Here is a 25,671-nt window from a genome sequence, read left to right as displayed (position 1 = left end):
AGGGATGAATTTTGTGGCAAATTTCACATGGCAGAATCCATAGGACACTACATGTAATTTATTTTAGGGAAAAAGAAAGCAATATCCCCTCCTGATCCTGTTTTAAGGCAACTAACTCATGCCTAATTAATGCAGATTACCAGGGAAGATATTACATAACGGCAACTTCACATATCATTTTCTTTAAAGTTTATAACTAAGTATCTGAAAAATCTAAATATATTGAACATAGAGTTGCTTTCGTTAATTTTTATGAGATAAAGTTTTATGTTAAAAAGTATAGATCTCATCTGACTTTCCTATGGTGGGATTTTCTTTACCTGCTTTTTTTTTTTTAAATCAACCGACAAAACTAATCACTGCTTTTCATTATTTGTATTTGTTCAGAATCCTTAAGATTCCAGCGAGAGTCCAGAGACAAAAAGTAGACACTAAGAACAGGTTCATTTACCACATTTCACTTAAAACAAAGTAAGTCTTAGATTTGGAGAATTCCAAACGGAGGTTCGGGGTCTCTTAGTCTTGTCAAAAGAGACCACAACAATGGTTTTGTTATTGTTGCTGCTGCTGAAAGTGAAGATGGAATCAAAAAACATATTTTAAAAGGTTGGCATAATAGGAGCTCATTTGGGCTTTATAGCCATTTGAAAAATGCAATGCTTTTAATAAAATAATGATTAGACATACAATTTGCAGATGCAAAAAATGGAAGCTACTGCTCGAATGTTTGATCTGATGTTCTTACTGGGAAAAAAAACTGGAGGTATGTGCCAGGTGACAGTTACAGCAAACTACAATACTTTATCTTTGATGCACACCCCTTTTTAATTCATGTTTTACTGTACAATAATCAGCTAAATACCAGAAGTGCTATCCCTACACCCTTTGCCCTCATTTGATGTACAGAGGACAGCTCAACTCTTACTACAGCTTCTCAAAACAAAATACCCATTTTAACGTTCACCTCATTCATTTGGTCAATGAACATTCATGTCTTCCCTTTTTCCTCTAAGGTCACAATGTTCAGATACGATTGGGCACAGCTAATGTAATATTGAATCACATTCAAGAAAGTTAAGTATCTTAACAGTGAAGTTGGATTGTTCTTATATGCCTTCTCCTGTAATCCACCCAAGGTGGCCCTCTGTCCCCCTCCACAGCTTTGCCTTAGAGGGCTGGGTCTTTTGGCTCAGGCCAGAGAGACTCACGCTGCTACATCAGGAGGTCTCCTGGGTTCGATCTGCATCGTTGATGGTGTCTCACTCAGGGGTGTTGTGCAACATTCCTAACCCCAAATCAACCCTTGCATTTCATGATTTCATCTTTCAGTTGCAGTTTGTAGGGAGGGGAAGAACAACAATTATTCTTAAATCACATAGGGAGATAGTCTGGAGTTGGGTGGGGGTGGGGTGGGGTGTTCCTTTAAAAGAAAAATGAGAGTCTCATATTCACTGTTCCTTAGACAGTGAAGAGGGTTTTTTTCAGATGACGGATCCACCTCTTCTGAGCATGCAAATCAACAAAGGGCCATAGAGCACGTCTTCAGAACAGAGACCATTCATGCTCAGTTGGCTGTCAGTCAGCATTTTATGATAGCTGAACATTCCACATCTTTGGCTAGAGATAGGCACGAATTTGAACAATCCAAACAGGAGGAGTTCAAAACTTTTATCGGGATCTGCATTTGAATTTTGTAAATGGTACCTATCTTAAAATTTCAACGCTACAAAATTACCATGGGTAACGAGAGCTTTCACTGAATCCTCTCCCCACCCCGCTTTTTGTGACCAGCTCCCATATTTTAGATATTCCCAATTTCAGCGCTGCCTAACAGTCTCTTGGATGCCTACATTTATGCCCATCTGTTATAATGGCAGTGCGCCCAGTTTGAAGTAGTTTGCTCCATTTCTCTAAGACAGATACTAAGCTAAGGCTGGTTTGAATGGACAGATAACACTGCAGTGCCAGTTTGCTACAGGAAGGTCCTCTCGGAGACAGCTCTGCCATATTGGTTCCATGTTTCTTTTTCGTGAAATTATATTTGCTGACATGTATTCAAACCTGCCCTCATAAAAAGTTCTCCAGGATGTTACCCTTTACTGTAGTTCCACCTACCAGCGAAACAGGTAGCATCACAGCCAGAACTGAGGAAAAACAGCAAGATCTCAATATGTCAGACACTTCAGACTATATGGTGTAGAGACCATATCCACATGCACTGTGCAGATAATCTGATAAAACCAGGAAGGACTAATCTGATGCTATCAAGACTCAATGGCCCCAATCTTGTCCATCAACTGGATGATCAGGCCCCAGCCTCTCCGCCCTGCCACTAATTGTTCTAAACAGCTCTGCTACAAGTGGGCAGCACAGACTTGTGAGGCTTCAACATATGTGGAAGCCAGCAAGAGTAGGGGGCTGAGAGAGCAGTTGCAGGAAGGGTAAAAAAGTGGAGAGAAGAAGAAAGAGGAAGAAAAGTGAATGGTGTTGAATGAGGTAGTATTTGCTTGAACTTCCCTTGCCCCTCATCTCTTGTTTTGCTAAGCAGCAATGAGAGTTTATGACTCCCACCAATACATTTACTGAACAATAAATAATATTTGGCACTTCCATGGTACCAAAGGTTCTCAAACATTTTACATGCATTAGTGACTACATTTCCTAACCTTGCCAAGAAAGGAAAAAGTAAAAAGCAAAGGCTACAAGGACATCTGTTCTCTCCTGTAAATACACAGCAATGAAATATACTCCTTTTCTCCCCAAATATTTGTGGGAGGAGTGGAGGGGGAACACTGCCACTGGGAACATGGGATAATGGAGAAGTGATAACTCCGCTGCACGCTCAGTGGATAGAAATAGGAAGTGACAACACTGCTGCATGACATGTCTGTATTTCAGAGCTTGTTTTACACTTGATATTTCCCCCTCAGCTTTCATTTAAAAAAAAAATTAGGGTGAAATCCTGGTCTCATTGCAGTAAGTGGCAAGTCATCCATGGATTTCAGTGAGGCCAGTATCTCACCTTAAATCACTTTCTTGATAGTTTTCTTAATATACCTGTAAATGTAAGTCTAAAAAATCATTTAGCCCAGGTTTGGAAATGTTTTCCCCATCCCTCCTCACCCCACAGTTTCAACAGAACACAACATACCATTAAACACAGCACTTTTCAGCCATAGAGCTCCAAGTGTTTTGTTAAACAAATAACTGTTAACCCCACTTTATCAAAAAGGAAACTGAGGTACAATCAGGGAGCATGATCTGTCCAGAAGCTCTGAGGCAGAGCTGGCAATAGAATTTGAGTCTTCAGAGACAAAGTCTAGTGCTCTAACCTTTAGGTACACGACCTATTAGTTATCAGCTTTAATTAAAGTAAAAAAGTTTTTGAATTATATTAAATGAAAGCAGAAAAGTTAGGTCTCCTTTCTGGTCCGTCCCCAAACCCCTTAGGTCATTTTCCACAACAGAAATAAAAGCTTTCTTGGTCGTGTCTTTTGTCCTAAACAGCAGCGGTTAGCTGCTTGTGGCTAATTAGTTACTCAAGTGTAATAATCCTCCAGTGTGACAGAAACTGTTTAGATGGAGTTCTCTGCAAGTAGTGTACTCTTGGAAAAGATGCCATAAATCAGCAGGGTTATGGAACTCTTTAAACAAAGCAAATCTGCTGTGGGAACCCATTACAGATTTAACCATGTAATATTTATGTACCTAGCTGACTTGTGCTTTTAACTTAACACTTTTCAGCCAGGGTTTTTTAGCACCTGGATCACATTAACCAAGAATGAAAGTCACCCAGTATGCAGAGTCAGCATAAAGCCTCGACACAAGGCCTTCAATATAGGGTTTGCATAGGACTTAAGTGGTATACACAGGCCTTGCACTGGCCCTCTGTACAGAGGTGAATTTTACCTAAAGCTGTGAACAAGAAAGATACAAAAAGTATCAGTTTCACTTGTTTACCTATACAAAATGCTAAATCCATGGAGTACAGAATCCTCACTTATTACTATCCATGAAGATACGTAGGTATACAAGAGATGCAGACAATCAAGGAAAGTTCTTATTCTGAAGAGGGTTTTATGCAAAAGCAAGACAACAGAAATCTACCAACGTATTAGACAATGGTTGTGGACACTGAAGACAAAGTCTCATCTAACAGTGACTATCAAGTTTGGGTGCCCAACCTGAGACACCTTTAAAGGGTCCGATTTTTTGAGAGGGCTGAACACTCATTCTCTGAACACCAGGCCCCTTCAATGAGTCACAAGTTAGGCACCCAAACTCATTGCTGAATATGTAAACTATAGGCCCAGGTGTCCAGTCATATTTTATTAGCCTTCTGTAGGTCACAGCAGTGTACCATCTGGTCCTTAAGTTACCAAGTGGAAGAGAACCCATTAAGGGGTTAAAAGCTTATATGCACGTTTTACTTACACACACACGCAATTTAACTCTCTCTCATCACTAACGTTCTATCCCCCATTTAACCTAACAGCCACAGGGGGTTCTTTTTAAATGACACTTTGCAGACAAAATCTGTAACTTCACCCCTTTGTGCCTTTGGTTTATCTTTCTACCCTGTCTTGTCTATTTAGGGGCAGAGGCAGTCCCTCACTAGGTATTTGTACAGTGCCTAGCACAACAGGGCCCTGATCTCTGTTTGGGCTGCTCTGCACTATCATGGTACAAATAATGAAAATTAAGCTTGTCTCTTCACCATGGTCTCTCACACCTCCTTTGCCAATCCTCTGAGAAATGGAATGTGGGTCATTAAACCAGCTCCCAGTCAAGTTTCCTAAATGGGATGTTAGTCAGGATTTAAGCTATCACTGCAGTGGCTGGCCTGCAAGGTAAAGCATCACTGCTGCTGGGCTGGAGAAGCAGCTGGGGAGCATTTAAGCTAAGATTTAAAAGGACAAGGACAAGGCTTGTGAGCTGCTCTATGGACCCAAATTCAGTTTCTCAGGACTTTAGGCAAGTGGGAGAGAAGAAAGCAAAAAGGAAAGAACTAGAGGTGCTGGGAGGAGCGAGGAATCATAGAATATCAGGGTTGGAAGGGACCTCAGGAGGTCATCTAGTCCAACCCTCTGCTCAAAGCAGGACCAATCCCCAACTAAATCATCCCAGCCAGGGCTTTGTCAAGCCTGACCTTAAAAACTTCTAAGGAAGGAGATTCCGTCACCTCCCTAGGTAATGCATTCCAGTGTTTCACCACCCTCCTAGTGAAAGTTTTTCCTTCTATCCAACCTAATCCTCCCCCACTGCAACTTGAGACCATTACTCCTCGTTCAGTCATCTGCTACCACTGAGAACAGTCTAGATCCATCCTCTTTCAGGTAGTTGAAAGCAGCTATCAAATCCCCCCTCATTCTTCTCTTCCTCAGACTAAACAATCCCAGTTGCCTCAGCCTCTCCTCATAAGTCATGTGTTCCAGTCCCCTAATAATTTTTGTTGCCCTCCGCTGGACATTTTCCAATTTTTCCACATCCTTCTTGTAGTGTGGGGCCCAAAACTGGACGCAGTACTCCAGATGAGGCCTCACCAATGTCAAATAGAGGGGAACGATCACGTCCCTCAGTCTGCTGGCAATGCCCCTACTTATACATCCCAAAATGCCATTGGCCTTCTTGGCAACAAGAGCACACTGTTGACTCATATCCAGCTTCTTGTCCATTGTAACCCCTAGGTCCTTTTCTGCAGAACTGCTGCCTAGCCATTCGGTCCCTAGTCTGTAGCGGTGCATGGGATTCTTCCGTCCTAAGTGCAGGACTCTGCACTTGTCCTTGTTGAACCTCATCAGATTTCTTTTGGCCCAATCCCCTAATTTGTCTAGGTCCCTCTGTATCCTATCTCTACCCTCCAGCGTATCTACCTCTCCTCCCAGTTTAGTGTCATCTGCAAACTTGCTGAGGTTGCAATCCACACCATCCTCCAGATCATTTATGAAGATATTGAACAAAACTGGCCCGAGGACCGACCCTTGGGGCACTCCACTTGATACCGGCTGCCAACTAGACATGGAGCCATTGATCACTACCCGTTGAGCCCGACAATCTAGCCAGCTTTCCATCCACCTTATCGTCCATTCATCCAGCCCATACTTCTTTAACTTACTGGCAAGAATACTATGGGAGACCATGTCAAAAGCTTTGCTAAAGTCAAGGAACAACACATTCACTGCTTTCCCCTCATGCACAGAGCCAGTTATCTCGTCATAGAAGGCAATTAGATTAGTCAGGCATGACTTGCCCTTGGTGAATCCATGCTGACTGTTCCTGATCACTTTCCTCTCCTCTAAGTGCTTCAGAATTGATTCCTTGAGGACCTGCTTCATGATTTTTCCAGGGACTGAGGTGAGGCTGTCTGGCCTGTAGTTTCCAGGATCCTCCTCCTTCCCTTTTTTTAAAAATGGGCACTACATTAGCCTTTTTCCAGTTGTCCGGGACCTCCCCCGATCGCCATGAGTTTTCAAAGATAACGGCCAATGGCTCTGCAATCACATCCACCAACTCCTTTAGCACTCTCGGATGCAGCGCATCCGGCTCCATGAACTTGTGCTCGTCCAGCTTTTCTAAATAGTCCCGAACCAGGAACTGAAGGATAAAGAAAAGGAGACTTTATATAAAACTAAAACAAAAACAAACAAACCAAAAAGAACCCACCACACAACAACCAACCAAAAAAACACCTCACCCCTCTTCCCAACTCTCCAATTACTCCACTCAGCACACGTTGTACTTTAACAATCACTTCCACCTGGCATTTTCCTATTGGAAAAAAAAAATAAAGTAGGGGTCCTGTTTAGTCTTCTCAATAGAAAGCAAGAGTCGACGGTGCTTATTGGACCATAAAGTGCTCCGCAAAGGGCAGCCGCGCTCACTGGTTACGGGAAGCAGGACACTAGGTAGGCAGAGAGGACAAAGCCTTAGATTATAAAGATTACTATCTTGCATAAAAGTGGAGAAGGGGTTTGTAGCCTTTGATCTACTATTTTAACCTTCTATGGGTAACTAATTTTCTTTAGTCACAGATACATTGCACAATATATACCTGCTCATGCACATAAAAATGTATTTTAAAGGGGTAAAAGGAGACTAACAATAAGCCACTGTACTAACAGGTTTCTGGTCCACTTCAGATGGTTGAAGCTACTGGAGCAAGTGCCAAAGTAGAGTGGCCCTGGCTATATTAAACATGTACATTTTGGGTCTGTTCCTCTCAGCTGTTGAGCATGCAATTTATGTCAAGCTCAGCAGAACTGAGCCCATAATTAGCATATTTGTTTTGAATGGGTGTAGCTGGGTGCTCAGAACTTTTGAAAATTTGGCAGTTTATTTAGGAGATTAGCTTTGGGTCATTAACCCCTCCACCCCAAATTCTTGTCCATGTGTAAATAATTTCTGTAAATACTCAGAAGTTATGCAATGCGTGAGGTGGTCCTCATGACTGCAAGTGGGGAAAGGTGATGGTCCTTGAGTCTCTTCCATGGGACACCTTATGGAATAGATTGGAGTCCTTGTCACATAGTATCTGCATTCCAGAAGCGGTGGTAAAAGCCTGAGATGTGACACTGAAAAACTGAGATCTACTGAGAGAACCTCTACTGCAAAAATTCTCATCTTGTTTTGTCTCCTCTGAGCAAGTCTAGGACAACACAGCAACATTTTCCTCCCAAGTGGGCAATCTCACATTAGTAGCAACTTTATCATTAATCATCAGCTCTATTTTGTGCATTCTGTACTAGCCTCAATACTAGATTGTGTGATGTACTCCTTGCTTAGAATTAAACTGTGGATCGAGAAACTATTGCCATATTTGAGGGTAGCAGGCAGGGACTTCAGCAGCAGTGGCTGGGGTTGATCTGCCAGTAGAAAACTTCTGGAGGCACTGGAGCAGCAATCGCTATAATTTTGAAAAGGGCACAACATGAGTTCTCTCCACTGCAGGCCACTGTGGAGTGTATGGTGGCATTGGTGGTGCTAACTCTCTCCCCCCATGCTTCAAATCAGGGAATACGGACTACTCCCTGTGCAGAAATGCAATAGGAACAGGGCTGGATTTCACCTGTATACTTATGGAGCCAGAGTATGACCCTTGATTTCTTGGTAAGTTTCATGAAAATTGAAAAATTTTCTTTGGAAAATGCAGATACTTAAATGATAAATATATGCTCCTGTAGCATTAAAGTCGTTTCTGTTCCAAGAGAAATTGCCTGTCCTGCAGGACGAGTTCTACAGAGTCCCTCCCTCCCTGCAGGATAGGTGAGATTTTAAGGCTATGGGTCTGCTGAAATAAACACCTGCCTAAAAATACATGAAAGGATTATTCTTGATTGTCAAAATGCTACTTAATGGCCTGATCCAGTTACTACTTGTCTCAGTGCACAGCCAATGATTCATGGAAATTCTACCACCCTCCCAAACTCTAGAGATACAGGAGTTCGTTCTACTAGGCTCCAACAGAAGAAAGCTCTCCTTTCCTGGGATTGTAGGAGCACCACTCCTTTCCCAAGAAGATCATTTTTGACATTGTTCTAGAAATGGGGTTGTTGAGAAAGCTCTTAGGGGAACCCAGTGCATCTTTGTAGGAAGGCTGAGCATCTTAATACTTGGTGTGTAGGGAATGGGTTACCCTCCAGTTGCCTGAACATCAGCAGCAGATTAAAATACAAGAGTTGAAAGTGGGCTAAACTTATTAAGCTTCTCAATAGTTGTTGTTGGTCAGCTGAACTGTTCAGCTGATGTCTTCTTAGCCATCAGTAAGCCATCTATAGTCATTATGTCTGAGAACAATGGACATACTAGCAAGTCAAGATGACAATATTGTTAATGCCCAGGATGCTGTTTGTACTTGAGAACAACAAATTTCCATCTTCAAAGAATGCTAGAAGTCTTAACTCTAGGCCAAATCCTCCCTTGTGATGAGCATTAGAGTGATGATTGAGGTGAAGAGAACCTAGGGAGCTTCTCTGTATCCCCAAACCAGTATGCCATACAATTGCATTAGAGGAGTCCTACTAACATTCAAGACAGGAGCCTTTGTACTGCAACCCACAGCACTTCACAATCCCAAGTGGGGGGGAAGGGGGCATGATGTGTCAGCTGTGGATGTGATAGTGTTCAGTTGTCTAGTGTGTACGCAGAGGTTGGCACAGTCACTAGCTCTCATTTTCAGAGCAGCAGTAAGGTGAACTGAGCATTCCCACCAATCCCTTTCAACCTCAGTTCCACCTAACTAGTCCTGTTGGTGCTGGTGGGCAGTCCAATAGTAAATGCTGAGCCAGTGCCACTTCATCTCCCTTACATGGCCACATCTCAAGAGTAGAATTTCATCCCATATACTCATAGGATTAGTTCATCCACCATTGAAATGCTCAGCCTCTGATGTTGAAGATTGGTTATGCAGCTAGTTAATAGTAACAGTGATATTTTTAGGACAGGAAGTGAAGTAGAATGCTACAACCAGTTGATGCTACCTAGGATATTATGTGAGAAATATTGTAATAATTATGCCTGAAACTTGTTCAGTACACAGAGCTTTCAAAAAAAATAAGGGTGTTAAAGCACTATGGTATATTCCCTGCCAAAATGATAAGGTTATCACTGATCTATTGCCCTGCAGACTTTAAAGTCGCAATTCTGAGTGGAATGCCATTTGTGCCTTGAGCTCATTTCCATCTTAAACATATGCTTAGTATTGAATGCCTTATTTAAGACCCTAGACAATGTTCAATGTCATGTTTCCTAGAAGAATAAAATTCCTTGTGCCTACTCTAGATACAACTTGCAAGTTATCAGCATGTAAAGTATGTCTGTACACAATAACGCTATTTAGGGTTTATATAGTATTTTAATGTCTGTATAGTGCTTTGAACAAATTCATCTTTGTGAGGCAGGTAACTCTTATCCATCTTTTAGACAAGGGAAATAGACACTGTGAGGATAAAAACACTCACCTTGGTTGAAAGTAACTGAGTGGCAGAGTTAGGATTATTAGAATTTTGTAGTTCCAAGGGTTCAATTCTACAGTGAATCAGAAAGAAAAGGGGAACAAGTTTAAATCGTATTGTTACTCCACCAGACTCTGAAGGGTGATGGGAGCACGCATATACATCTGAACTGTTAAATGTCATCTTTGCTTTAAAATAGGATCTCTAGATGAAACGCTAAAAACGTCCTTCTCTCTCTAATTAGCAATTCATTTTGATCTTACACGCTGAATAACCTGAAATATAGCCATTATAGTCACGCAGCACTGCCATCAGCAAAAAACACATGTAATGTGCAAAATGGATTAAAATAGCTCCTAGATGACAAAACCAATTTCAGCGTTCTATTATGTTAGGCGCTGTACAAACCCATTTAAGCAGGGACAGTTTCTTGTAAAGAGATTTTGAAAACAAGGCAGATCAAGGGCCGTAGAAACAAAGTAATATGTCCACTTTACAGCTAGGGAACCGAGGTACAGAGATTAAGCTCAAGAGGGCATGGAAGCAGGAATTGAATACACATCTCCCAATCCAGTACCTAGACCAGAAAGTCATCCGCTCTTCTAAAATCTGTTCATGCTGGAGAATGCAGGCAATTATCCTGCTCCCTCTTGATCCAAGGAAACAAATGTCTAGTTGAGCTTTATATAAAGCCCCAATCCTGCACTAGGTACTGTATAGATGCAGGATTGGGTTTGCAGTCTAAAATTCAATTACTACAGAGACTTCAAAGTTAATACTTTATTGTTCATATAAAATTATCCATACTTTGCACTAACTACCATAAAGGTTGCTTTGCAAACATTTATGAAGGGAACCTCACAATACCATTCCTGTCAGGAGGAGAAATATTATATTCCCATTTTACAGATGAGTGCACGCAAAAACAAAACAACTCTTAGCACCTAAGACACTGAATGCACTTATGCACTTTCAGACTTCAACAACAATTACTTATATAGTGCCTTTCATCCACAGATCTTAAAATGATTTACAAAAGCAGACAAGTATTTTAATCTCTTTTACAGATGGGGAAAAGGAGACAAAGCCCTGAAGAGAGCAGAACCAGCAATAGAAAGAGCTCTGATCTCCTAACTCCCCGCCCAGTACGCTATTTATTGGGCAACACTGCCTCACATGTACTTAAACATTTGCTTGTGAACAACTACAGCTGGCAGGTGCACCAGGTATTTTATGAGTGCAGCTTTAAAATTATTGGCTTCAGTGACTTGTATGCAAAAAATTAAATAATGTGGCAGAGTTGGGACTAGAGAGCACAGATCTCCAAACTCATCATTCTGGTCTTTAACCACTAGACTATGTTCTATGTCAGATAAGGAAAGTATGTCTGTCTGAGGCAATCAAAACAGGAGAGATGGTAAGAAATGGTCTTCAAAAGGTGATAGTGAGTACAGAGAATTGCTAGCTGAACTACTTATGCTTTAGCTTAAGCCTATCATGTTGCTTCTAATTTTCACCTCATCTTTGTTTTAGTTCCACTTGACACGTTTTGGGCCTGGGCCACACAGATCTCTATGCCAGACTGTTTGCAATTCCGAGTGTTTTGCCTTGCCTAGAAAGTTAGAGTGCTGAAATATTTGCTAGAATAAATAGAGGTTAAGTGTGAAGTCAGTAGGTGAGCTTTGCTTCACGGATATTGATATAAAAAGCAGTTGCCATACTACTTTGAGTGATCTAAAGAACAGATGTTTGTATGTGATTTATGAACACAAATGTGTACATCTTCCATAAATAACAATATGTTCCAGTAACAAACTGAATAGAGAATTCTAGCCCAAGAGGGCTGGGCAACTGCAGGCAGTATTTGAAATTGTCCATTAATTCTTGGTTTTAAATGAAAAATAGACTATAAATCCAATCCTGTAATCCCTTCACATTTGAGTGGTTCCTCTGATTTCAAAATAGGACTATTCATGTAAGTATGGCATAATCAGACCTGATAATACAGATGTCTGTTTAAGATAATTAAATGTAATTAAACCAATAAATAATGACATTCAATATACAGTAAATGCACTTTGGAAACATTACATTAATATGACCTAGTTTGTATTTTAGTCATTATCAGAATTTTAGCAAATTTCCAAAGCTAAAAATTTTATGGCTAAGTATTCACCGAAAGCTTCTAGTTCTCTGAATAATTTCTGTAAGAGTAATCAAATATTTGATTAAGCAAATAGGTCATCACCACTGCTCACACTTGCACTGGTCTTAAACTATTGTGATTAAACAGCATCCCATTTCTCAGAAAGATTGTGTTGCAGACATGTAATATTAGCTGATGTGTTTAATTTTAACAGCACAGTTAATTTTTGGACAGCAAGTTTACTCAAAAACCATCTTCAGTAGCCATCAGTGAAATCTTCTGGCCTGAGGGAAGCTATGTATTTATTCAGCAATTTGCCATGTAGGTCACAAAGTTTTTAAAAGATTTCTATAGCTGCTATTTTATTTCAAAGCAGGTTTTCTAACATGCCAACATTTATTCTTTAAATTTCATGGGCAGTTGCATTACACCAGGAATAAATTTGGTACACAGTATAGTTTCCGTTTATACACACATTATATATACATACATACACACACACACACATATATACACACCATATCACTAGAAAAAAATGGCTCCATAAGTGGCAGAATTTACACAAAGCAATCTATTATGATTCGTATTGAATATAACATTTTCCCTTTCTGTGTTAGACTGGTAAGTGGTATTGCTCTGACATGTTACACAGCTGCTACTCTTTTCCCCAGAGGTGGCTGCATTTCATGGTGGGTGAAAGGATTCCCTAGAACATCCTTTTGCTCCAGTACTACACAAGGATATTAAAATATTTTCATAAACTTTAAGGCCAGACAGGACCATTATGACGATCTAATCTGATCTCCTGCGTACACCAGCCATCTAATGCCACCCAGTAACTCCCACATTGAGTCCATATTTAGGAATTGATTCTGCACTCCCAACACACCCCAAACTTCTATCCACTTCAATTAGGATTTGTAAAAATATTGTGAGATCAGATAATACTGCTTCGCAGTTTAGGTTCTGTTGTTGTCTTTTACCCATGTGTTGCAGAAGTGAATGCTTCCTCCCCACCCCCCTTTCTGCTACAGAAGGACTTCCTTTCTTGCAGTGTCCATAAATTTTTACTTTTAACACTAAGTTTCATTTCAATAAGTTACTTGCGTTGGACAGCCAGCCAAGAAATAAAATAAAGCTTCTGTTGACAATGGTCAAGTGGATTTAACTCATTCTTTGTGTGTGTTACTTTATTTCAGGTCCAGTGTCAATACAATATGAAGATGTGGCATTTGAGAGGGTTTTATATATATAATTTTATATATTTAAAAATGGAGAAACAACATGAACAATGGAACAGAAGAACAGGTAAACTGGTTTTAAAAGGGAATAAAAAGGAGCCAATAATTATGCCTCACTCTACTTGCAAATCATGCTCAGGACCTCATATGGTGTGAACTGGCCTAGCTCTATTGATACCAATAGAGCTATGCCAATTTATACTAGCGGAGGATCTGTCTTAATACCATTTTTAGATACTGCCACTGGAATTCACACTTTCGTGTCAAAATTGAAAAAGAGTTTGAAAATGCACTCTCTTTCTTCCTGTCTCCAAGTGTATAACTGAAGGCTTGCTGACTGTGGGAGATTAATGAAAGTAGCCAAAAACTGTGCACAAGTGATAGTTTGTGACACGTGCAGAACAACGTGGTTTTGCCCCTTGCTTCTAGACAAATGAATATTTATATGCAAGGCATAATTTTCCCTGTAGTAACAATTTAACAACATCAAGGGGATGCTATTAACTGTTAAATGTTGTCAGTGCAAGTTAAAGATGCTGTAAGCCACTCAAAGCCTTTACCACTGAGCTACATTAACATAATCTTTCAATCAGTGCAGAAGCTGCATAGAATTTTTTTTTTAAATGTATCCCTAAAAAGCTATGCTAGGAGTGCAATACTTAGAACCTGTATGTACTTGCAAGAAATCCCCAATTCCAGACTATTTGTATAACCAGGTGCTTGTCTTAACAATCTCACTGCATGTAAAGGCAGCAAGACAGATTCAAAAGGATGTTCAATGCAGTCAACATGGATCCAGACTTATTTGACATCTATCATGTATTCCGCAATCGGTGGGTGGGTGCGTGGAGGAGGAAAAAGGAAGGTGAGGGACAAAGAAGAGGGCAGGGAAGAGTTTCAAATTAAAGCTGCAGTCACTATTTCCAAATAGGGAAAGGAAGCCTAATTAACTATACCATATAGGGAAACTGTAAACATGAGTAGTAGTGAACAGTGAAATCTAGTTGCTGATATTAGCCAATATTATGCAGTTAAACATTCTTCTTTGATACCAGATAAAAAAGTCAAGATGTGGACTCCTGTTAATTAGGAGTTGAGATGCAGCTTCCTCAGCAGCAAAGTAATGGTTTGTGCAACACACACCCCATATCTTCAATTTAGGTCAGCCATCAAGAAGAGGAAAAAAGGACTGGAGACTGAAGATGAGATGCTCTATTTCACACTGTTGCCCTCTGGAAGGACTGGCAAAGGCAGTCACTTAAATTAAGTGCAGGTCATCAGACAAGATATATAATCTATTCCTGAAACAGACAATCTCAACAGCCCAAATCCCTATGGCCTTTACAGCGACACAATGAACTACTTCCTCATGTACCTCTGTCAATTCACGTTAGGTTCCTACTTTTTTAAAAGTGATATTTCATGTACGTTATGACCCTATTGCTCATAGCAAGGAAAGTGCTTTGGTTTATTTATGACCTACTAACCTTAAATTAAAAAAAAGCATACAAGTAATCTGAATGTTCTCATAAGCCTGGAGATTTGAAATAAAACTTAAAATAAATCTGGCATTTGTAGCACAGCCAGCTAAGCTATATTTGCCCAGTTGGGAATTTTTTTTTTAAATGAAAACCAGATGACAAGAGGAAAGCATTATTACCCTACATAAACTGCAGGTTTGGGGCATCGGGACTGCAGCTCATGAGTGCCTGGATTTCTCATGAGCCTCTGCTTCCATCAGCGTAGAGTTAAATAAAGCAACACTGTGGTTTTACATCTATCTCCAGTCTAGAAGACTAGAATGAAAAGCCAGCTGTAGTTTTTGAGATAGAATTTAACCCAGCCACAGAACCTAACCTTGGAAATAGAGAGGTTGGTTATCAGCCAGGCAACATTGTGTGTGTGTGTGTGTGTGTGTATGTGTGTGTGTGTGTGTGTGTGTGTGTGAGTGAGAGAGAGTGGGGGGGGGGAAGTGACAGAAAAGGAGAAGTAGTACTAAAAGAAATGGAGAATAAAAAGCAAACATCCTCCCTTCTTCTATGCTAAAATGTGAGTGACCCTAAACTGCTCATTTAGCTGGGACAACATTGACCACACGCAGATCGGAACAAAGGCCTGTCGAATCCAAGAGCCTGATTCTCCACTCACTCATGATGATGTAAATCAGGAGTAACTTCACTGAAGCCAATGGAGTTGCACTGGAATAAAACCAGTGTGAGTGAGCAGATAATCAAGCCGCAAGACTGTGGTCTGCTATATGTGGATACATCACAAGTTCTTGGCTGTATTGGCAAAACAAGTTTACTCTGCATTTACTTTGAATTCTGAAGCTTTCACAATTGCAAGTGATTCATTTCCCAGGCCAAAAAAGAAAAAAAAAGAAAAGAAAAAGGAGCCTCCTGTCTACAACACACACTGTAGCCCGCAGAAGAAAGAGGACTCCAGTTTATGCTACTACAGTCATGCTGATGTGCACCAGTATGATTTTCTGTTCGATAAAGGACAGCAAATCATTTATCTTAGTTTACTATTACATGTTTAAAAAGTGGGGCAATCAATTCCAGTATATGCAGGTCTCAAATATAAAGAGAAGGGGGTTAAGAAGCTCTGATACAGTACTATAAAATCCTCTTACCTGTAAAGGGTTAAGAAGCTCGGGTAAACTGGCTGGCACCTGACCAAGAAATGACCAATGTGGGGACAAGATACTTTTAAATCTGGGGTGGGGGTGGGGGGGGAGTGAGAGAAAGGCTGTGTGTCTGTGGGATACCTTTGCCGGGAACAGATCAAGGATGCAAGCCCTCCAACTCCTGTAAAGTTAGTAAGTAATCTATCTAGAAAATGCATTAGATTTTTCTTTTGTTTTTGGCTTGTGAAATTCACTGTGCTGGAGGGCATGTGTAGTTCTGTTTTTGTGGTTTTTTTGTAACTTAAGGTTTTGCTTAGAGGGATTCTCTATGTTTTGAATTGGATTACCCTGTAAAGTATTTACCATCCTGATTTTACAGAGGTGATTCTTTTACCTTTTCTTTAAATAAAATTCTTCTTTTAAGAACCTGATTGCTTTTTCATTGTTCTTAAGATCCAAGGGTTTGGGTCTGTGTTCACCTATACAAATTGGTGAGGATGTTATCAAGCCTTCCCCAGGAAAGGGGATGTAGGGCTTGGGGGAATATTTTGGGGGAATAGGACTCCAACTGGTCCTTTCCCTGTTCTTTGTCTAAATCACTTGGTGGTGGCAGCATACTGTTCAAGGACAAGGTGGAATTTGTGCCTTGGGAAAAAGTTTTTAACCTAAGCTGGTAAAAATAAACTTAGGGGGTCTTTCATGTGGGTCCCCACATCTGTACCCTAGAGTTCAGAGTGGGGAGGGAACCTGACATGGTGCTAGCAGTGGGATCATTTTTGAACCAAAAGCACAGCAGGATTTTTAAAAGGACAATTTTTTCTCTCTGCTTGAAAAACAGGGAGAGTTTTTTAAAGCTGATTAGAGCTGCAGGTTCTGTCCCTTTGCCTGGAGACAGAGCAGCCGCATAACAAAAGTATCACACAGACAGACAAAGCCTTCCCCCGGTCCCCAGATTTGAAAGTATCTTGTCCCCCCATTGGTCATTTCATGGTCAGGTTCCAGCCAGGTTACCCGAGCTTCTTAACCCTTTACAGGTAAGAGGATTTTATAGTACTGTATCAGAGCTTCTTAACCCCTTCCCTTTATATTTATGGCAGCAGGACAAATCAGTTAAAAGAAATAGCTATGACTTAAAGTCCTTGTCACGGAGCCTTATTTACCATACTAAAGGAAATAGCACAGAGTCATGATATGTGGTGTCTTTTAGCTTTGGGGTTCCATTTATGTGAATATTAGCAAGTTGAACAAGAGATGCTTGAAGTGAAAATAGGTTATGCATTGATATGCCAAATATACCACACCAACCCCACTTGGAAACAAGATTTCAGATGCAGCACTTAATGAAAACCAACAAATCATCAGTTTCATGATAACTAGTTCTGCTGCACAGTAAGATAAAAACTCTATAGTTTAGCTTGAACCTTTCAAGGGATTTCTCTTCTGCAGACCAATTCTGTGTGCCAGTGCAGATAGTAAGCAAGGTAGATGAGTATGAATCAGAGGACAAAGTGAGACTTGTCTTTCCACTTCCCAGCCCTTCCAATTAATGGCCAAAGACGACAAATTTTTGTTGCGTTACACATGAATTGCAATACTACATACACTTCCTTTTCTCTAAAAGCCAGTTTTGATAGAAGAGAAAGTCTAAATGAACTGGCAAAGTTTAGAAGAAAGGCAAACAACTTCCATTATTGCTGGAGCCTTATCAGAATGAGTACTTCACGAAGCGTGATAATCAAATCCTTGATATGGACAAGACACTTCAAACAAACAAAAACAAAAAAAGCCTACCACACACACATCCCATTGCACTCCAAGAAGGAATCTCTAGGTTAGAATGACCCAGATAAGTTCACCTCTTACTTTCATAACAGGGGGAGCAAACTGAAATTTACATTTAAAGAAAGACTAACACTGCATCAGATTGCAATCTGATTACCTCTAAACTAGTATAATGGGATTTCAGTTGACTTCTTAGGTTAGGCAGATGTGTGTGGTGGATATGTATGTAGAAGGGCTTTCTAAATTAGATTAATTGTATGGGTTGTATAGAAGCATTTGAAGAAACAGGATGCTCCTTTCAGAACAGACAATTATTTAATATAATGCTACTGGCATATATGGTAATTTACAAAGAGAATGAAGTAGTTCTACCTCCCCATCTTCCCCTAGAAGCTTATTGAGAAACAAAAGCTGCTTAAAACAGTCAATACCCAACAACCTTAAACAGATTCAGGTTTGATTGAATTTACCCAGCAGAAGAGACTTTATTGGGACTGGGCAATCTATTAGTGACGTTGCTGGTTCATTTTGCTTTTACCCAGTTGTGTAGAGGTATGGGATTGCACACTCTGATTAACGTGAGTCAAACCATGGAGCTAAACAACATTAGATATTTCAGTCTAGATTTCCAAACTAGATAAATAAAGCTTTTAAATAAATGAAACAGACCTTTTCTTTTCATAGGATCAAAGCCTGGAGCGTTGCCAGTTCCTTGCTGTAGGACTGTAATAGAATGGGCCAAGGAGGGTGGGTGATGGTGCTAAGGGAACAATGACAAACTGCATAATCTGTATGATTAAAAACCACTGTGTCAGTTATGATTCCCCCTCCCCTTTCAGATTTTTAAGGATGCTGTCAAGTCCGTGGAGTTCTGTTTTTAGTGGTTGCTTCAGTGAACATTCAACGCTGTCGGTGAGTTTGGAATTAAAGTGAAAACCATCGACCGTTGATTGTACCCTCCAGCTAACCATCATCCTCCTTGCTTCATGCTTTCAGGCCTTTCACTGAAGACAGCTGCCAAACCAGCACACAAGGTATCTCTTACCCCCACCCCATCCTCTTTGCAAAGCTTTACTAAAAAGGTCACAATCAACATTCATTGCTGTCGGTGGGTTTAACTATGTGGACAAGCTCACTGAACAATGAATGCAACTGTGGCCCCACTTTTTGCGATCACAGTCAAGAGGAATATCAGCTCTGAAAGCAGCATTGAAAGTCTTTCATATATGAAACTTTTCTGATCAAAAGACGAATATCTTCAGGATTTTTTGTTTTAAGCTGGTTTGACTTAGATGGTTGAGACAACAATCACTCCTCCCTGGAGTTGATTACAACATAAAGGGAGATCATTCTGCCATTAATATCTCTTACTTACTACAGATATGAACAAAAACTCTGGTATAGAAAAAGCCTCCCTGTATGCATGCCGGAGGACACTGAGCACAGGAAAGATGGTTGAAAACACTTCTAAAATAATAAATAATAATAATAATAATAATCAAATTTATGCACTGCAACATTGCACATGCAAAGAGATGACAGCTGTGTGTGTCCTTGGCACAACAAGACAAACCTACCCCAAAATTTCTTGCAAATGGGAGCCTTAGTTAAAGAACGGCGATAATATTCCTTATTTTGGTGTAATACAATTCACTGTTATGTGAAGTTTATTTAAACACCTAATAAACATTAAAATACAAACCTTATTGGACTTGCCTCTTTGTACTGTTTTGAGATAAGCTGGAAAGAAATTACTTGTATGGCTGGTAACAAAGTTCTGCTCATTGTTTCAATTGTGGGATAGAGTGGTGAGTGGTCATGCTGCATTCCCTGCTGCCGGGTGTAAGTGGAAAAAAAATAAAAAGGGAAAATTGAAGCACACCACCACTTCCCCATCCCCACCCATGCTTCACCTACAAGTCTCAGGCACCAACCTAAATTTCTAACACCAGCTGAATGGGTACTGAAACATCATGCAATTCTCTAAGCTAATTTCATCCATTAGCTTCAGTTTCTAGTATGTTGGTGAGTTTTTGCATAGCCATTACTCCCAAAAGCAGAAGAATGACAAATCATTTCTTTTGTCTCTCCCTTGTGACATGCATTCCCACTGACAATGTCTGCTTTTTATTATGCATATAAATAGAAGCTTCAAACACATTTCACCTAAGATTTCCTTCTTAGCTCAAACAAACAGGTAAATATTAGGGTATCTGGCCCTCATCCTGCTCATATACAAGTAGTGTATTATACAGTACCATGCTAATGAAATGGCATTTTCTTCCGTAACTTGATCATGATGGGGTGATTGAATCTAACTTTTTTTTTTAATTATTCTTTACAACAGAGATCTGACATGGATCCAATGGGAGATCAATGCACATAGAATGCATAGAGCACCAGTTCTCTAAACAAATACCTGAAATTCTAAGGCCATGTCCTCCTAGAAACTTATGGATTTTTAGTTAACTTTGGTGCTGTGTGGTACCCTTAGTATGAAGATACATTTTGCTTTGTTCTAGTTACTGCAATAAAGAGGGGATAGCTCCAGGTGAACTGTTGTTGGAGACACTGCAAGGTTCTAGACTGCATTCATTAGGTCCTTTGTTCCATCACTTTTCCTAAGGTTCTTTTCCTCCCAGCCCAGGGTATTTTAAGTGGTACCCACCCACATCCTCTCTCTGTGTTCCCTCTTCTTTTCTGGCATGGTGCCCCAGATGACTATAGAAGTTCTTACTCTAAGTACCCCAAAGGTATATTTAAAAAAGGGAGCATTTTCTCTGGAGATCACAAAAAGCTACATCTTATAACTGAAAGTAGTAACTTTCAGATCAAGGTGCAGCTAATATCTCCTGGCATCAGTGTGAATTCAGATTTATTTAAACACGATTTATAATATGCTATATCCTGTTGTCCTCAGGGAGCCTCTTAAATATTAGATAGATAGCTATGGTGTGCTAGGAGTTTATGAATAGACATGGTATTTATCTGAATAGAAGAACCTGGAATTTGGTAACACAGGAAGAATAATAGCCTGGTATGGAATCATCCTAACACAGAGAAGTAATGGGAATCATTCATGGTCTTTGGTTAGCAAAATTGCATACTAGAATTGGTGTGGAGATATGAACTTCAGCTCCACATAGAAGGAAGCTGATTTTGAATATATTGTTTTGTATAAGGGATCTTTCTTTATAATACCTGATTACCTTCCTGTGTCAGAGGAGCTCTACCTTATTTTGTTTCCTGCACTGATTCAATATTACTTAACATTTATATTACAGTAGTGCAGAGAGGCCTCCATCAGGATTAGGCTAGGCACTATACAGACACCTATGAGGAGACCAGCCTTCTCACAGAGAAAAACTTATAATTTAAATGGTTTTCATAAAGAGTGTATCTGTGTGTGTGTGTGCACGCGCGCGTGTGTATAAACATTTTCACCTGGACCAGGTTATACTCAAAGCAGCGGTGGGTTATGAAATTAAGCATGACATGTAGACTGACCCTATGTGAATTTCAAGACAGATATCCCAGATACATGGATGTAAGAACATTTGGACAGATAAAGGAGAAACAGAAAACAAAAAAGCCAAGAATTTCTACAAGTCCTTAAGAACAAGTTCCATCTCACATACAGAAATTAGGAGGGACTGAGTTTGGCACATGTGTATATGGTGTGAGCCATCAAGGACTATATATTAACCACCTTGTCATAAAAATAAAGGGAAGGGTAACAACCTTTCTGCATACAGTGCTATAAAATCCCTCCTGGCCAGAGGCAAAACCCTTTCACCTGTAAAGGGTTAAGAAGCTAAGGTAACCTCGCTGGCACCTGACCCAAAATGACCAATGAGGGGACAAGATACTTTCAAATCTGGAGGGGGGGGGCAGAGAACAAAGGGTTGTGTGTGTATGAGAGTGTGTGAGAGAGATATGCTTTTGCTGGGAACAGATCAGGAATCATCGAATATCAGGGTTGGAAGGGACCTCAGGAGGTCATCTAGTCCAACCCCCTGCTCAAAGCAGGACCAATCCCCAACTAAATCATCCCAGCCAGGGCTTTGTCAAGCCTGACCTTAAAAACTTCTAAGGAAGGAGATTCCATCACCTCCCTAGGTAACGCATTCCAGTGTTTCACCACCCTCCTAGTGAAAAAGTTTTTCCTAATATCCAACCTAAACCTCCCCCACTGCAACTTGAGACCATTACTCCTCGTTCGGTCATCTGCTACCACTGAGATCAGTCTAGACCCATCCTCTTTCAGGTAGTTGAAAGTAGTTATCAAATCACCCCTCATTCTTCTCTTCCTCAGACTAAACAATCCCAGTTGCCTCAGCCTCTCCTCATAAATCATTTTTGTTGCCCTCTACTGGACATTTTCCAATTTTTCCACATCCTTCTTGTAGCGTGGGGCCCAAAACTGGATGCAGTACTCCAGATGAGGCCTCACCAATGTCGAATAGAGGTGAACAATCACGTCCCTCGATCTGCTGGCAATGTCCCTACTTATACATCCCAAAATGCCATTGGCCTTCTTGGCAACAAGGGCACACTGTTGACTCATATCCAGCTTCTTGTCCACTGTAACCCCTAGATCCTTTTCTGCAGAACTGCTGCCTAGCCATTCGGTCCCTAGTCTGGAGCAGTGCATGGGATTCTTCCGTCCTAAGTGCAGGACTCTGCACTTGTCCTTGTTGAACCTCATCAGATTTCTTTTGGCCCAATCCTCTAAATTTGTCTAGGGCCCTCGGTATCCTATCCCTACCCTCCAGCGTATCTACCTCTCCTCCCAGTTTAGTGTCATCTGCAAACTTGCTGAGGGTGCAATCCATGCCATCCTCCAGATCATTAATGAAGATATTGAACAAAACCGGCCCGAGGACCGACCCTTGGGGCACTCCACTTGATACCGGCTGCCAACTAGACATGGAGCCATTGATCACTACCCGTTGAGCCCGACAATCTAGCCAGCTTTCCATCCACCTTATCGTCCATTCATCCAGCCCACACTTCTTTAACTTACTGGCAAGAATACTGTGGGAGACCATGTCAAAAGCTTTGCTAAAGTCAAGGAACAACACGTCCACTGCTTTCCCCTCATGCACAGAGCCAGTTATCTCGTCATAGAAGGCAATTAGATTAGTCAGGCATGACTTGCCCTTGGTGAATCCATGCTGACTGTTCCTGATCACTTTCCTCTCCTCTAAGTGCTTCAGAATTGATTCCTTGAGGACCTGCTCCATGATTTTTCCAGGGACTGAGGTGAGGCTGTCTGGCCTGTCGTTCCCAGGATCCTCCGTCTTCCCTTTTTTAAAGATGGGCACTACATTAGCCTTTTTCCAGTCATCCGGGACCTCCCCCGATCGCCATGAGTTTTCAAAGATAAGGGCCAATGGCTCTGCAATCACATCCACCAACTCCTTTAGCACTCTCGAATGCAATGCATCCAGCCCCATGGACTTGTGCTCGCCCAGATTTTCTAAATAGTCCCGAACCACTTCTTTCTTCACAGAGGGCTGGTCACCTCCTCCCCATGCTGTGCTGCCCAGTGCAGCAGTCTGGGAGCTGACCTTGTTCGTGAAGACAGAGGCAAAAGCAGCATTGAGTACATTAGCTTTTTCCACATCCTCTGTCACTAGGTTACCTCTCTCATTCAGTAAGGGGCCCACCACTTTCCTTGACTTTCTTCTTGTTGCTAACATACCTGAAGAAACCCTTCTTGTTACTCTTAACATCTCTTGCTAGCTGCAACTCCAGGTGCGATTTGGCCTTCCTGATTTCACTCCTGCATGCCCGAGCAATATTTTTATACTCTTCCCTGGTCATTTGTCCAATCTTCCACTTCTTGTAAGCTTCTCTTTTGTGTTTAAGATCAGCAAGGATTTCACTGTTAAGCCAAGCTGGTCGCCTGCCATATTTACTATTCTTTCTACATATCGGGATGGTTTGTCCCTGTAACTTCAATAAGGATTCTTTAAAATACAGCCAGCTCTCCTGGACTCCTTTCCCCCTCATGTTATTCTCCCAGGGGATCCTGCCCATCAGTTCCCTGAGGGAGTCAAAGTCTGCTTTTCTGAAGTCCAGGGTCCATATTCTGCTGCTCTCCTTTCTTCCCTGTGTCAGGATCCTAAACTCGACCAGGAATGCAGCCTTACAACCCCTGTTAAGTAATCTAGCTAGAAATGTGTTAGATTCCCTTTTGTTTAATGGCTGGTAATATAAGGTGTGCTGGATGGAATGTATATTCCTGTTTTTGTGTCTTTTTGTAACTTAAGGTTTTGCCTAGAGGGATTCTCTATGTTTTGAATCCGATTATCCTGTAAGGTATTTATCATCCTGATTTTACAGAGGTGATTCTTTTACTTTTTCTTTAATTAAAATTCTTCTTTTAAGAACCTGATTGATTTTTTCATTGTTCTTAAGATCCAAGGATTTGGGTCTGTGTTCACCTATACAAATTGGTGAGGATTCTTATCAAGCCTTCCCCAGGAAAGGGGGTGTAGGGCTTGGGGAGATATTTTGGGGGAAGACATCTCCAAGTGGGCTCTTTCCCTGTTCTTTGTTTAAAACGCTTGCTGGTGGCAGCATATGGTCAAGGACAAGGCAAAGTTTGTACCTTGGGGAAGTTTTTAACCTAAGCTGGTAAGAATAAGCTTAGGGGGTCCTTCATGCAGGTCCCCACATCTGTACCCTAGAGTTCAGAGTGGGGAAGGAACCTTGACATGGTGGCAGAGTGGTGGGATCATTTTGAACCAGAGATCATTTTGAACCAGAAGCACCGCAGGATTTTAAAAGGTTTTGTAAAAGGTGATTGCAGCTGTAGATTCTGTCTCTCTGCCTGGGGGACAGAGCAGCAGACATAACAAAAGGATTTTTCTGTAGTCTGAGAACAGCTGTCAGAGAAAAAGGTACCAGGTTACAGCACAGCAAAATTTTACAAGCCAGTTTTTGTTTTGTTTTCTTTCTAACTCTCGGGTGTAAAATTAGTTAAAAACAGAGATGTTAGGATGACAGACTGCACTGTTCAACAGAAGCTGGAATTAGCCAGATTTGAGGCTGAGGAAAAACAAAAGGAACATGAAAGATGGGTAGAACTCAGACAGATGGAAATGGAGGCAAAAGAAATGTCAGCCAACGAAAAAGAAAGGGAGGCTGCCCACAGGAGAGAAATGGAGGCAAAAGAAAAAGAAAGGGAGGATACTGAGGAGGAAAAGGAAAAAGAGAGGAAGCATGCACTGGAGATAGAGAAGGCAAAGGCTCAGCAGAATATACCAGATAACCCTAACAATCCTTCCCCAACAATCCACAAATGGGAGCGACTATGTCCACAGTATGATGAATCCAGTGATATTGCTGAATATTTTCTCACCTTTGAGAGACTGTGCACACTCCATCAAATTCCTGAAGCTCACAAGATGACCATCTTGGTCGTAAAATTGACTGGAAGAGCTCTGGACATATTCAATAAGATGCCTATTGAGGAGGCTTCTGACTATGGTAAATTTAAGAATTTGGTTTTAAACCAATTTCAAGTTACACCTGAAACTTACAGAGTAAAATTTAGAGCCCTTAAGAGAGGGCCTAGGACTAAGTAATGTATCTTAAGTAAACCAGATGAAGGATCTGTTAGATAAATGGGTCAAAGGAAGGGGTGTAACTAGCTTTGAAGGAGTGTGTGATTTGATGACTCGGGAACAATTCCTAAATATGTCTAAGGAGCATATAAAACAGTGTTTATGGGATAAGAAAATGGACTCAGACAAATGTCTTGCTTCTTATGCTGATCAATACAAGCAGTCCCAGACCACCAGAGAGGCGGGGCATGCCGGAACAAAATGGGTAGAGGGAGGAGAGAGGAACAACCCTGGTCGCAGTTGGAGTGGATACCAGAAGGGTCACCCTCAGACCACACCCTAGTAC

At 41.0% G+C, this 25,671-nt stretch overlaps 1 long non-coding RNA gene across 2 annotated transcripts in view; it reads left to right on the top strand.

The window, feature by feature from the left end:
• Positions 1-16,012, top strand: part of LOC141992873 (uncharacterized) — a 79,562-nt gene extending 63,550 nt beyond the window's left edge. The window contains exons 5-7 of one of the 2 annotated variants that reach the window (XR_012640680.1): positions 11,018-11,176; positions 13,296-13,404; positions 14,499-16,012. This is a non-coding gene — a long non-coding RNA (uncharacterized LOC141992873). The remainder of the gene's footprint in view (positions 1-11,017; positions 11,177-13,295; positions 13,405-14,498) is intronic. The other variant, XR_012640681.1, reaches the window with a different exon arrangement.
• The last annotated feature ends 9,659 nt before the right edge of the window (positions 16,013-25,671 follow it).

Source organism: Natator depressus, chromosome 8 (assembly GCF_965152275.1).
Source record: "Natator depressus isolate rNatDep1 chromosome 8, rNatDep2.hap1, whole genome shotgun sequence".
Taxonomy (NCBI): domain Eukaryota; kingdom Metazoa; phylum Chordata; order Testudines; family Cheloniidae; genus Natator; species Natator depressus.
The sequence above is the reverse complement of the archived record's forward strand: the minus strand, read 5'-3'. Positions and strand labels throughout refer to the sequence as shown.